Raw genomic sequence first — 15,293 nt, 5'->3', positions numbered from 1 at the left:
TAAATAAAGTAAGGTGAATAAAGAGTGTGTATGTGTATGTGTGTGATGTGAAAATAATAGAAGTTTTTTTTATATATTTGAATAATATGATAAAATAATGTGAAAAACACACTCAAATAATCCCTGCGGGTAAGGAAAAATAATGTTTACATCAAATTGTGCAAAATTGCACTAAAAATGCATCTCAAAATATCCATACATATTAATATCGTATCCCCAAGTCTTCTGCATATCCATTGTTGTAAGATAATTAAGTAAATCCCCTAGAATAAACTGTTTGGAGATCAAATGAGGGACTTGTTATGGTCTCAGGAGGTCATTAAATGTTAGATCACAGCAAGTTCATAAACGATCATCTGTAACATTAAAAATAACAGTTAGAAAAATAAAAGTTAGAAATGACAGTAACTTGATCGTTGCTAGACAATTAAAACTGACACCATGGAAGATCCCGACACCCCTATAAAAATGCTGCAAATCCCAAATTTTCGTTCAAACCATTCGGTTGTACTGTCTTTAGTTTCCAGATCCATCTGGATTCCAATTTTGACAGCTTTTTCATTATTGAACCACCTCTCAGGTCAGTTCTAACACAATCAATGCCTTTGACTTTGAGGGCTCTGGATTCACATCCATGGTACGTAAAGAAATGCCTCGGGAGGGTTTTTAATGATTCAATGTTTTCTGGGGCAGCGCCCCTCGCTGCCTCTATGCTATTCACATGTTCCCTTGTTCTAATCTTGAGTTCTCTACTGGTAAGACCAATATAGATCTTTGGGCATGGACACCATGCGTAGTAGATCACTCCCTTGGTACAACAGTTGATTGGCCAAGTGATTTTGTATGTCATCTGGCCAGTCGAATCCACAAATTCATCGCTGTTAGCCACATTTGGGCAAGCTATACATCTTCCGCAGGGGCGTTGTTGAAGGTTCTTTGCCTGTATCTCAAAGTCATCGTTAGATGAACATAGTCTTTTAATCCTCAAGAACTGACCGATGGGGATGGCACGGATCAAATGACTCGGGTGCGAAGATGAGGCATGTAAATATGAATTAACTGACGTGTCCTTTCTATGTATATCTGTCCTGATATAACCGTCATTATCCCGTCTGTCAAGTACGTCCAAAAAATCAATAGCTACTTCACTAGTTTTCCAAGTCAGGTGAATATTAAGATCATTGATGTTGAGATTTGTCATGAAAAGAGCAAATTCATCACTGGTGCCATGCCAAATAATGAAGATATCATCAATGAACCGGGTCCAAAGGACCACCTTGTCCATTGATGATATCCGGTCTGATAGAAACAGATCCCTCTCCCACAGCCCCAGGAACAAATTGGCATATGAAGGTGCGCAGGCTGCCCCCATTGCCGTACCCTGGAGCTGTAGGTAGAAGGATCCGTTAAAAGTGAAGAAGTTGTGCGTGAGCACAAATTCTAAAAGGGTAAGAATAAACTGAGAAATGGATGGGTTGCTGTCAGTCATCCCCAGAAAGTATGCCACTGCCTGGAGACCATCCTGATGCCGGATGTTGGTGTATAAAGATTCTACGTCACACGTAGCTAGCAACATATTGGGTTCTAATTGAATCCCTTCCAGTCTTTTAAGGAGATCTGAGGAATCTCTGAGATATGATGGTAAGGTCTCGACCATGGGCTTCAGTATAGCATCAATATACTTACTTATGTTGTCACTTAAGTTGCCTCTTCCAGATATAATAGGACGCCCTGGTGGTAATTTGGGGTCTTTATGTATCTTGGGTAGTAAGTATAAGCATGCTACTGTGGGATCCTGTACCATGAAACACGGGCAAACGCTCAGCTAAGCGTCCCTGGCGTCATAGGAACCCCGGCCAACTAAAGGCCAACCACGGTGGCCGATGAGGGAATAAAATACACAGACATATACTGTAGGAGAAACAACAGGGAAGACAGCGTCCCCGCAACCATGGAAACATTCAAACGGAATCAGAACCACGGTAAGCAACTAGGGACATACAGAGCAGACAGATAGGCTGGTTAAGCTGAGGGCAAAGTGTATATGGCGGTGGTATTGTAATTGTATGTATAGATAGGGGGAATAGCTGTAAGGAGTATGTAATGCTGAAATAGAATAAACATTTGGCTGCTCAATTATATAATACGGAATAAATAACATATGATATTATATGACATAAACTATAAAGATGGAGAATAAATACACACACATAAATATATAAACCCATAAATATAATATGTAATGCTAATATTAATATTAAAATGAAGACATAGAAACTATTAATGTTAAAAAAGGGGATCGAGACGATCTAAATAAAAAAGGAAGCCCATAATAAATAGTAAAAAAGATATCATGACAAATGAAATGCTAATCAAGGGCAGTTTCTGAGAGGTCATTGAGTCCCCCTGGGCTTAAACAAGCCATTTTTAAATCTGTCTGGTATGTTAGCAGCAATATGTTCTATCAGGATGATGGAAATTACATCAAAGTTTCAGTTGTGTACTGCTGCAATTACATATCCTGTGGATATGTCATAAATATCCCTGATGGGAAAACCCCTTTAACCCCTACCCGCACCAGGACGTAACTGTCCGTCGTTGCGGGAGGTTACTTCCCGCACGAGGACGTATAGTTACTGAGTTTATCCCGGTGCACACTGTCGGCGACAGTGTGCACCGGGAACCGGGAGGTCAGCTGTCGCCGACAGCTGACACTCCCCTCTTGCCGGCCAGCGGTCCTTTGCCGCTGATTTTGGCGAATTAACCCCTTAAATTCGGCGATCGGGTGCAATCGCCGAATTTTAGGGGTTTCTAGCATATCGGCAGACCCCCGTCCGAAATCGCAAGGTCTGCCGATAGTTATTATGGCAAACGGAAGCCAAACAATGGCTTCCGGGTCTGCCATGGACGGAAGCCCATCAGGACCAACCTTCGGCTGGTCCTGATAGGCTTCCTGTCAGAGTGACAGAAAGTCACTGTGCCGTTCCCGATGCACACTGTCGGCGACAGTGTGCATCGGGAACTTGGAGATCAGCTGTCCCCGACAGCTGACACTCTCCAGTGTTGCCGATCAGCGGCTCATCGCCGCTGATTTCAGCAATTAACCCGTTACATGCGGGGCTCGATTGCGATCTCCGCATGTAGCGGGTTTGTAGCGCATCAGCAGCCCCCATGCAATCGTGGGGGCTTCTGATGCTTGTGATGGCACCCGGGGGCCAGACAACGGCCCCCAAGTCTGCCATGTATGTCGGCCTATGAGGATCAGCCTCTGCTGATCCTCGTAGACCAACTGTCAGAGTCACTGTGACGTCACACTGACAGTTGGAATACGTTACACTACCAAGGTAGTGTAATGTATTCTAGCAGCGATCAAAGCTGCAGGTCAAAAAAAGAAAGTGTAAAAAGTAAAAAAAAAGTCAATAAACAAAAATATAAAGTGTAAAAAGTAAAAAAAAGTTAAGAAAAATGTTTTATAAAAGTGTAAAAATAAAACGTTTTGTTTTCCTATAATAAGTCATTTATTATAGGGAAAAAATGAAAACGTTAAAAAAAAGTACACATATTTGGTATCGCCGCGTTCGTAACGGCCCAAACTATAAAACTATAATGTTAATTTTTCCGCACGGTGAACGCAGCAAACAAAATAAACGGAAAACTGTCAGCAACGCTGCAAAACGTAAAAAAAACTATACACATATGGTATCGGCGTAATCGTACCGACCCGCAGAATAAATTAAAACGTAATTTATTGCGCACGGTGAACGCTGTAATAAATAAAGAATTTAAAGCGCCAAAATTGCTGTTTTTTGGTCACCTTAGCTCTAAAAAAGATCCTGAGGGGCCAAAATGCTCACTATACCCCTAGAAAAATTCCTTGAGGGGTGTAGATTCCAAAATAGGGTGACTTTTGGGGGATTTCCACTGTTTTGGTCCCTCCGGGGCGTTGCAAACCCGACATGGCACTGAAAACCAATCCAGCAAAATCTGCGCTCCAAAATCCAAAAGGCGCTCCCTCCCTCCTGAGCCCTGCTGTGGGTCCAAACATCAGTTTACGACCACATATGGGGTATTGCCGTAATCGGGAGAAATTGCTTTACAAATGTTGGGCGGCTTTTTCTCCTTTATTCCTTGTAAAAATGAAAAAATTCTATGTTTCCACAGAAAAATAGGTGATTTTCTTCTTCACAGACTAATTCCACTAAATTCTGCAAAAAAACTGTGGGGTCAAAATGCTAACTATACCCCTAGAAAAATGCCTTGAGGGGTGTAGTTTCCAAAATGGGGTCACTTTTGGGGGGTTTCGACTGTTTAGGTACCACAAGACCTCCTCAAACCAGACATGGTGCCTAAAATATATTCCTAAAAAAAGGAGGCCCCAAAATCCACTAGGTCCTCCTTTGCTTCTGAGGCCTGTGTTTCAATCCATTAGGACACTAGGGCCACATGTTGGATATTTCTAAAATCTGCAGAATCTGGGCAATAAATATTGAGTTGCGTTTCTCTGTGTTACAGATTTTTTTTTATTACAAATGAACTTTGCCTTAATTCCTGTGAAACGCCTAAAGGGTTAAAGGGTTAAAATACTTTCTGAATGTGGTTTTGAATACCTTGAGGGGTGCAGTTTTCAAAATGGGGTGATTTATGGGGACTTTCTAATATATAAGGCCCTCAAAGCCACTTCAGAACTGAACTGAACTGGTCCCTGAAAAAATAGCCTTTTGAAATTTTATTGAAAATATGAGAAATTGCTGCTAAAGTTCTAAGCCTTGTAACGTCCTAGAAAATTAAAAGTACGTGAAAAAAAATTATGCAAACATAAAGTAGACATATGGGGGATGTTAACTAGTAACTATTTTGTGTGGTATTACTATCTGTTTCACAAGCAAATACATTTAAATTTCGAAAAATGCTAATTTTTGCAAATTTTTGCTAAAATGTGAAGTTTTTCACAAATAAATATTGAATTTATCGACCAAATTTTTTCACTAACATAAAGTACAATATGTCACGAGAAAACCATCTCAGAATCGCTTGGATAGGTAAAAGCGTTCCGGAGTTATTACCACATAAAGTGACACATGTCCGATTTGAAAAAATCGGCTGTGTCCTGAAGGCCAAAACAGGCTGTGTCCTAAAGGGGTTAAGTATTACAAAATGTAAACTGCAGGTATAGTACTGCACCTTGTTGTACTGACATCTAGTGGCCAAATTATAAACTACAATATTTTTTATTGTACTACTTAAATTCACAAGCAATAGAAAAATGTTTATAATTCACGCACTCTGAGGACAAGCTAGCCTGGAAGCAAAGGCAATGGCAAAAAAAGTGTATATATATTTCATCTAATATGTAAACTGATACCTTTTGCCCCCCCCCCCCTCAACGTGTGTCTGAACCCACCAAGGATGGATTGCAATAGCTAAAATGTCATCTTGTCTGCATGGCATCTTGATAACCTGTGCATAGCAGCGTTCAATAAAACATAAAATCTAAAATGAAACAATATTAAAATTTTTATACTCAATGCAGTAGTTAGAAACAACATTGTGTTCTTCGCATCTTTACTTACTGTAAATGGGAAGAATCTAAACTGCAATGAAAATTGCACACAATACTTTGCTCGTAGACTTCTGCATGTCTCCTGGTTGTAGTTTGTGAAACTACTTTTAGGTTGGATTCACACACAGCGTTTTGCGGTGTTTTTAAAGGCTTTTTTTCACCGTTTTCTTGGGTGCGGTCACACGTGAAAAATTTTGTTGCGGAACTTTTCTTTGACTGCACCCTTTTAGGTCAAAAACCATGCGTCCAGATAGTACTTTAAAGTTTATAGTGAAATATAGAATAACACTGCATACAAAACGTTTTGGTTTTTGTGATGTTTTTGGGGTCACTGAAATCTTTTTTTTTTAAATGCAGCATGCTCTGGGCATATTCGAAATATTACAAAATAAAAGTTGCTAACAAAAATGCTTTCGAAAATTGCCATAAAAACGCTTAAAAAATATTCTGTTTTTTAAAAGTGTTTAAAAACGCCCAAAATAATCTTGTCCCCCGTCGGTGGGCATGTGGTGCGGTAAGATCCAGGAGATTATGAGAATGGAGGACCTCACGGCATCAATGAGAGGATCACATGCCTCCTTCCTCAGAACATGGCGTGAATGGATCCGATTTCAATCCTCTGTGGAATATAAGGCCATCATGGCCTCTTGACTTATCTAGGCCCAATGTGTCAAGTTAGTCCCTTTCCCTTTCCCTTTCGCTCTCTCCTTACTGTCCCCGCTTTTCTTTCTTTCTCTTTACTGTTTTCCTGTTAGACCACGGAGTATTATGCATCGCTCTGGGTTCAGGGTGCATACCTGAGTTCCTTCCGTTATTAGGCCTCATTTACACGAGCGTGTGAGTTTTGCGCAGGCAAAAAAACGCAGCGCTTTGCGTGCGCAAAAGGCACTTGACAGCTCTGTGTGTCATCAGTGTATGATGCGCGGCTGCGTGATTTTTGCGCAGCCGCCATCATAGAGATGAGGCTAGTCGACGTCATTCACTGTCCAGGGTGCTGAAAGAGTTAACTGATCGGCAGTAACTCTTTCAGCACCCTCGACAGTGAATTCCGATCACAATATACATCAACCTGTGAATAAAAAAAAGACGTTCATACTTACCAAGAGCGTCCTGCTTCCTCCAGTCCGGTCTCCCGGCCGTTGCCTTGGTGACGCGTCCCTCTCTTGACATCCAGCCCCACCTCCTTGGATGACGCGGCAGTCCATGTGACCGCTGCAGCCTGTGATTGGCTGTAGCCTGTGCTTGGCCTGTGATTGGCTGCAGCTGTCACTTGGACTGAATCGTCATCCCGGGAGGTCAGACTGGAGGAAGAAGCCGGGAGTTATCGGTAAGTCAGAACTTCTTTTTTTTTTTACACGTTCATGTATATTGTGATCGGAAGTCACTGTCCAGGGTGCTGAACCAGTTGAACTCTTTCAGCACCCTGGACAGTGACTGGCTCCTGACGTGGCGTAAATTTTTTTGCCGGGTTCGTTCAAAACGAGTTCGGCCGAACCCGGTGAAGTTCGGTTCGGACGGTTCGCTCATCTCTAAGACACTCCGTTTGGATGTTAGTAAACAGAAAAGCACGTGGTGCTTTTCTGTTTACATTCAGAGTTTGACAGCTCTTGCGCGAATCACGCAGTTCGCACGGAAGTGCTTCCGTGCGACCTGCGTGGTTTTCACGCACCCATTGACTTCAATGGGTGTGTGATGCGCGAAAAACACAGAAATTTAGAACATGTCGTGAGTTTTTTTCAGCGCACTCACGCTGAGCAAAACTCACGGACTGTCTGCATGCCCCCATAGACTTGTATAGGTCCGTGCGACCCTCGTTAAAAGCACGCGCATCGCACGGACATATATCACATTCGTGTAAATGAGGCCTTAATCTGAGCGGTATACTGCTTTTCATTGTAATTCTATGCACTTTTGTTATGCAAGCTGCTGGCCTGTGGCCCGATGTCAGTACTGAATTGTTTGGTACCAATTATACTGTGTGTTTTTCTTTGTGCTTTGAAAATGAAAATAAAAGAATTTATAAAAAAAAAAACGCCCAAAATATAGTGTTTAGGAAGGAGGCATTATAGCAATCCCAATAGATTTAGTGTTTTCCTATCTGGAGGATCACATCTCATCATCACTAGCGAGGTGCAGAAACACGTAGCAGGAGATTGGCAATGCATTCTCAGTCTGAATGCAGCAGCCTCCAGGCAGAACTGGGGTCAGGGGAACCCCATTATCCAGACAGGTGTGGGTCTTCGAGGTGGGACCCGCAAATCGGATATTTATGACGTATTCTGTGGATATGGCATAATTGTGAATAACCCTTCACATTTTTAATTAAAGGTACACTATTTTATCATAATTATAGGGGGGTCTTTATTAAGACTGGCATTTCATATAAAAAATTAGAGTAAAGTGTGACACATTTATTAAGACACAATTGTGGGGCAACGTCCTTGATATGCGCCATACATTTCCCCCGCATCACCCAAAACATAAAAAACCACATACTCACCTCAGTTCTTCTCTTCTCTCCTCTAGCTCCCTCATCACTCCAGCGCCACTCGTACAAGGTCCTGTCACCGAGCAGTGGCAGGGCCTTATATCCGATGCAGCACTTCGACATGATCAGTGCTGCGTCACATGCAACGTCTTGATGCTACCTGGCGTCATTACATTGTATGGGCGGCACTGAAGTGATGAGGGAGAGGAGAAGAGCAGCGGAGAGGTGAGTATCATTTTTTTATTTTTATTATTACTTTTTGTATTTATATTACCGTCCAATAGGGGGGTGGCGGAGGTTAGTCTGATGAGGGGGAAAGGTACAAGGCCTAGCGAAGGCCTCTGCCTTGCTACGCCCCATAGAGAGAAATCAACACCAGCTAGGACCTGGTGTAGATTTCCACTATAAATTAAGCCAGTATTCTGGAGTAAATGATAATAAATTTATCGGTTGTGGTGACCCCCCCAAGGCCCCACTCCTTTCCACCACAGTGGCGAGGGCAGCGCAAAAAAACCAAAAGTTTGGGCTCTTTTCTGATTTTTCTACGCCAGAAAACTGCCTTAGATAGGTTTATATATTGCCCCCATAATGTTCATAAAGCTGAGCGCTGCTCTTACTATTTTAGCTTGCATATGGTGAAAATTCCCGATAATTGCCCTGTGTTTTAAATGCCGAAAATATTATCGTTGTCGGCAGCACATCTCCCTGACGCGTTGCCGACATGATAGAAATGTATGGGGACGAGCGATCAGAGTAAGGAGCGCTTGTCCCCATACATAGCTCCTTGTGAAAGCTGTCTCGTTAATCGGCGCTCGTTTACACGGCCCACGTCAGGTGTGTAAGACCACCTTAAGTGGCGTTGCTCCATACAAATCCTACTCTTGCTTGGGAACTGCTTTAAAGAGGCTCTGTCACCAGATTATCAAATCCCTATTTCATGTGATCGGCGCTGCAATGTAGATAACAGTAACGTTTTTTTTTTGTTTTTTTTTAAACGATCATTTTTGGCCACGTTATGAGCAATTTTATATTTATGCAAATGAGCCTTTCTAATGGACAACTGGGCGTGTTTTCTCTAATTTCCAACTGGGCGTGTATTGTGTTTGTAACATCTGGGCGTGTTTACTTGTTTTACTAGCTGGGCGTTGTGAATAGAAGTGTATGATGCTGACGAATCAGCATCATTCACTTCTCATCGTTACCACCCAGCTTCTGGCAGTGCACAGACACACAGCGTGATCTCGCGAGATCACGCTGTGACGTCACTTCCTCCCACAGGAACTTCATCGCGTCGGACGAGCGAGGACACACTGTGTGTCTGTGCACTGCCAGAAGCTGGGTGGTAACGATGAGAGGTTACATATTGTATGTAAAGGCCAGAATAATACAGAATTGATGGACCCACATGAATTTTCAGATACTGGAACAGATGGCACAGATCTTTCAGACTCTGATGCAGACCCACAACACACCCAGGGTAGATACCCTGGTAAACACAAGAACTTTACTAGAAAACCAGACACCAATACTGAAGTCCCTTTTTTACGTGACAGAGGGAGGTGGGGTTTCAGGGGCTCCCAGCAAGGGAGGGGAGGACATCAGAGATCTTACAAAAAATAAACATCAGCAAAAATGACACACGTGAAGAGTGCCTTAGAGTTATCAATTTCTCAAAGCATGTACCCATTAATTCTCAGATCTCAGTTCTGAAAAAAAAGTTTTAACTTCTGCCTAACCACCAAACGGAATAAATTTACTGTGATAAAAGATCTTCACTTATTTGGCCGCAAACTGTTTTATCAGAAATTGTACAATAAACAAATTACTTCTCCATGTGGTGATCACGTCAACACTTGGAACTTGGATTCTCTTTCAGAATCAGAACGTAATACACTAGGCGACTTGGAGGAATTACTCCTCGAGAACTCCCCCTTGAATGAAGAGAACGATTCTAGCTCTTCAACAACTCGTTACAATAAAACCAAAGTTAAATCCAAAACCTCTATTATGCCCTCATTGGATAGCTGGCAGCAATTACATTTTTTTTTCAAATTCTTTTATTTTCCGTTTTCATGAAAACAATTGCGTTACGGTGTAGATCAAAGCTGCACCAACATCGGCTCGCAGGCCAACAACTGGGAATACAGAGGCATCATAATCACAGAGAAATATAACAAAAACCGCTGAGAACATTGAGGCTAGAGAAGCTCTGGTATGCACCCTGAACCCGCAGCCATGCATATATACCCATAAGGAAGAGCAGTAAAGCGTTGCAGAGCAACGAAAGAGGGAAGAAGGCAGAAGAAAGAGAGAGAAGGGGGGAAAGAACTGACCTGACCCAAAGGACCCACCGGGTAAGCTCAAGAAGCCATGACTGTCTTGTATTCCTCTGAGGATTGAAAGCAAATCCATTTTTCTAATTAAAAAACACTGCTGTAATCTACATTACAGCGCCGATCACATTTATGTACAAGATAGGGCACTTGTAATGCGGTGACAGAGCCTCTTTAACTATAAAATCTCATGTCCACAAAATTATTTTTGTGAACAAAATGCATACTGGGCTCCAAATAAAACCCAAATGTCCCTAAAACAAAATTATTTTGAAGAAAGAAATATGAGGGAGAGGAGAAGAGCAGCGGAGAGGTGAGTATCATTTTTTTATTTTTATTATTACTTTTTGTATTTATATTACCGTCCAATAGGGGGGTGGCGGAGGTTAGTCTGATGAGGGGGAAAGGTACAAGGCCTAGCGAAGACCTCTGCCTTGCTACGCCCCATAGAGAGAAATCAACACCAGCTAGGACCTGGTGTAGATTTCCACTATAAATTAAGCCAGTATTCTGGAGTAAATCATAATAAATTTATCGGTTGTGGTGACCCCCCCAAGGCCCCACTCCTTTCCACCACAGTGGCGAGGGCAGCGCAAAAACCCCAAAAGTTTGGGCTCTTTTCTGATTTTTCTACGCCAGAAAACTGCCTTAGATAGGTTTATATATTGCCCCCATATTGTTCATAAAGTTGAGCGCTGCTCTTACTATTTTATCTTGCATATGGTGAAAATTCCCGATAATTGCCCTGTGTTTTAAATGCCGAAAATATTATCGTTGTCGGCAGCACATCTCCCTGACGCGTTGCCGACATGATAGAAATGTATGGGGACGAGCGATCAGAGTAAGGAGCGCTTGTCCCCATACATAGCTCCTTGTGAAAGCTGTCTCGTTAATCGGCGCTCGTTTACACGGCCCACGTCAGGTGTGTAAGACCACCTTAAGTGGCGTTGCTCCATACAAATCCTACTCTTGCTTGGGAACTGCTTTAAAGAGGCTCTGTCACCAGATTATCAAATCCCTATTTCATGTGATCGGCGCTGCAATGTAGATAACAGTAACATTTTTTTTTTGTTTTTTTTTAAACGATCATTTTTGGCCACGTTATGAGCAATTTTATATTTATGCAAATGAGCCTTTCTAATGGACAACTGGGCGTGTTTTCTCTAATTTCCAACTGGGCGTGTATTGTGTTTGTAACATCTGGGCGTGTTTACTTGTTTTACTAGCTGGGCGTTGTGAATAGAAGTGTATGATGCTGACGAATCAGCATCATTCACTTCTCATCGTTACCACCCAGCTTCTGGCAGTGCACAGACACACAGCGTGATCTCGCGAGATCACGCTGTGACGTCACTTCCTCCCACAGGAACTTCATCGCGTCGGACGAGCGAGGACACACTGTGTGTCTGTGCACTGCCAGAAGCTGGGTGGTAACGATGAGAGGTTACATATTGTATGTAAAGGCCAGAATAATACAGAATTGATGGACCCACATGAATTTTCAGATACTGGAACAGATGGCACAGATCTTTCAGACTCTGATGCAGACCCACAACACACCCAGGGTAGATACCCTGGTAAACACAAGAACTTTACTAGAAAACCAGACACCAATACTGAAGTCCCTTTTTTACGTGACAGAGGGAGGTGGGGTTTCAGGGGCTCCCAGCAAGGGAGGGGAGGACATCAGAGATCTTACAAAAAATAAACATCAGCAAAAATGACACACGTGAAGAGTGCCTTAGAGTTATCAATTTCTCAAAGCATGTACCCATTAATTCTCAGATCTCAGTTCTGAAAAAAAAGTTTTAACTTCTGCCTAACCACCAAACGGAATAAATTTACTGTGATAAAAGATCTTCACTTATTTGGCCGCAAACTGTTTTATCAGAAATTGTACAATAAACAAATTACTTCTCCATGTGGTGATCACGTCAACACTTGGAACTTGGATTCTCTTTCAGAATCAGAACGTAATACACTAGGCGACTTGGAGGAATTACTCCTCGAGAACTCCCCCTTGAATGAAGAGAACGATTCTAGCTCTTCAACAACTCGTTACAATAAAACCAAAGTTAAATCCAAAACCTCTATTATGCCCTCATTGGATAGCTGGCAGCAATTACATTTTTTTTTCAAATTCTTTTATTTTCCGTTTTCATGAAAACAATTGCGTTACGGTGTAGATCAAAGCTGCACCAACATCGGCTCGCAGGCCAACAACTGGGAATACAGAGGCATCATAATCACAGAGAAATATAACAAAAACCGCTGAGAACATTGAGGCTAGAGAAGCTCTGGTATGCACCCTGAACCCGTAGCCATGCATATATACCCATAAGGAAGAGCAGTAAAGCGTTGCAGAGCAACGAAAGAGGGAAGAAGGCAGAAGAAAGAGAGAGAAGGGGGGAAAGAACTGACCTGACCCAAAGGACCCACCGGGTAAGCTCAAGAAGCCATGACTGTCTTGTATTCCTCTGAGGATTGAAAGCAAATCCATTTTTCTAATTAAAAAACACTGCTGTAATCTACATTACAGCGCCGATCACATTTATGTACAAGATAGGGCACTTGTAATGCGGTGACAGAGCCTCTTTAACTATAAAATCTCATGTCCACAAAATTATTTTTGTGAACAAAATGCATACTGGGCTCCAAATAAAACCCAAATGTCCCTAAAACAAAATTATTTTGAAGAAAGAAATATTCTGTGTCCACAATAGTAACACCTGTAGGTTTATTAGATGTTGGTCATGACCCTGAGAAGATACAAAAATGGGGTGTCCAGGGAGGAAGTGAGGAATAGAGCAGGGACTTTGTCCCATACAATCCCTCTATTTTTATCAGTGGCTGAGATGAGACTGGTGGCTGGGATGAAGGGTATTATTTTTTATTTCATCTCACAGCTGGGCTTGCTGGTCACCAGATGCTGGGCAGGATTTATATGGAGAAGGTATAGACTTCATGTGGCATAGTGGCATGTTAAGTTGATCTGTGTGGCTGGAAGTAGGTAATCAAAAATATGTCTGAAGATACCTGCTCATCCCACGGATACTAAGTTATTTTAATAAAACGTCTGCGGCCACAATTCCACATCCAAATACAGTATTTGCAGTTCTGTACGTGTTCATTTTAGGCTGGGTAACATTGGGTTATGTGAAAGAAGTGAATGTAGACCCCTATCACATGGCTGGATTTTGGCACTCATACGGTTGAAAGGTGTCTAAAGACTCAATTTTCCCACCCTGCACTATGCGTGACCAGAAACGTAACTGGCAAAGTCAACAACTGGCAATACTATTGGAAAAACAAATACAGTATTCAAGGTTCGATTAATTTATTATTAACTTTTATTCTTTTGGAAGAGTAGTATTTCATATGCACAGATCATGAGTCTCAGGCTGGCTTTGAATATAGAGGAGACAGTGGGAACCCCAAGAACCTGGGGTCCCTCACAAAAATCTTGAAAAGGGATGTTTATAGAATTATTATATCCAGCACCGGCTCGTTTTTTACATTTTCATCTTCTATCTTCCAGTTCAATAGCCTATAGCAATCCATTTATATTTTGAATGTGAGATTGACCTTCTTGTGGATGGAATGGGGGTTAGTTATATAGAACATGGTAAAAGAAAACAACAGAAAACTTCTTAAAGATATATTAAAAATAAGATTGTGCTACCCAAAAGTATTAGACTTTGCTGGAGGGGACTTCCTTTGGATTGACAGCTAAAACGAATATAGACAAACAGAATTTCACATAACACGAAAGGGCAGGTTAGAAGATTCAGGATGAAGGTCAAAATGAATAGTAAAGTTTGAAGATCAAGGTACAAGTTAAGGCCTGGAATGTAATTTGCAGATAAATGGAGTCCAGAAAACGGTCAGAAGCTGTAAAATAAGGTCATGCCGCAAAAATCTAAAACTAGCGTACAGTACAATGCAAGTAAATGGGATTTCACAAAACTCCATACACACGCTGCAGTAAAAATCCACACGGATTCGAGGGCATCATGTGGATTTTCAAATCTGCAGCATGCTCATTGCCATGAAAAGGGTTAAATCCACCGCATAATCAGAATGTAGCACATTCAGAGTTTGCCACGGATTTCTAGCCATCTCCAAAATGAGAAATATCCACTGTGTATGCACATGGCATCACAAAGTCTGCAACAAAGTACAGTACAATTCATTTAAATGTGGATTTACAGAACCCCATTCAGACTTTCAAAAAGAAATCTGTGCGAAATAAGATTTCGCACACAGCGTATTCGCCCGGGTCGCAACAGGGAATTTCGGCCAAAAACCGCCCCAATTGTGGTGCAGTTTTTTGACCAGAATGTCCGCTGCAGAAAACTGCACGTAAAAAATAAAAAAATTTCATACTTACCGTTAGCCATGGCGACGTTTCCCTCTGCCCTGCCTCCTAGGGTGATGTTTCATCTCATGTGACCGCTGCAGCAGTCACATGGGATGAAACATCATCCTAGGAGGCCGGCCTGGACAAAGAAGCACAGAATTCGGGTAAGTGTAAGATTTTTTGTTTTCTGAGTTGCAATTTTTCTGGCGGAATCGCAACTTTTCCGCTGCAAAAATCACAACATCTGCTATTTGTTGCGGGTTTTACCTCCCCATTGAATTCAATGGGGAAATCCTGCAACAAAAAAGCAGCGATTACACAAATACAATTGACATGCTGCGGATGAAAAATCGCACCTCAGCGGTTGTTTCGCTTATCATTTACGCAACGTGTGGAAGAGTTTTGTTTAAATCTCATCCACTCTGCTGCTACTGTATTATGCTGCATATTTTCCGCAATAAAATCTGTTGCAGAAAATCCGCAGTATTTACGCTACGTGTAAACCCGTCCTTTTTATCTAGTAATAAGTTGTCCAAAAGTTTATTCATTTAT

The 15,293-nt window shown here is 41.9% G+C and overlaps 1 protein-coding gene across 2 annotated transcripts in view; it reads right to left on the bottom strand.

Annotated features, from left to right (window-relative positions):
• LOC142660728 (C-signal-like) overlaps positions 1-15,293 on the bottom strand; it is a 101,076-nt gene that overhangs the window by 36,508 nt on the left and 49,275 nt on the right. The window lies entirely within an intron of this gene.

The sequence above is a fragment of the Rhinoderma darwinii genome, chromosome 9 (genome assembly GCF_050947455.1).
Source record: "Rhinoderma darwinii isolate aRhiDar2 chromosome 9, aRhiDar2.hap1, whole genome shotgun sequence".
Taxonomy (NCBI): domain Eukaryota; kingdom Metazoa; phylum Chordata; class Amphibia; order Anura; family Rhinodermatidae; genus Rhinoderma; species Rhinoderma darwinii.
This window is presented reverse-complemented; position numbering and strand designations above follow the sequence as displayed.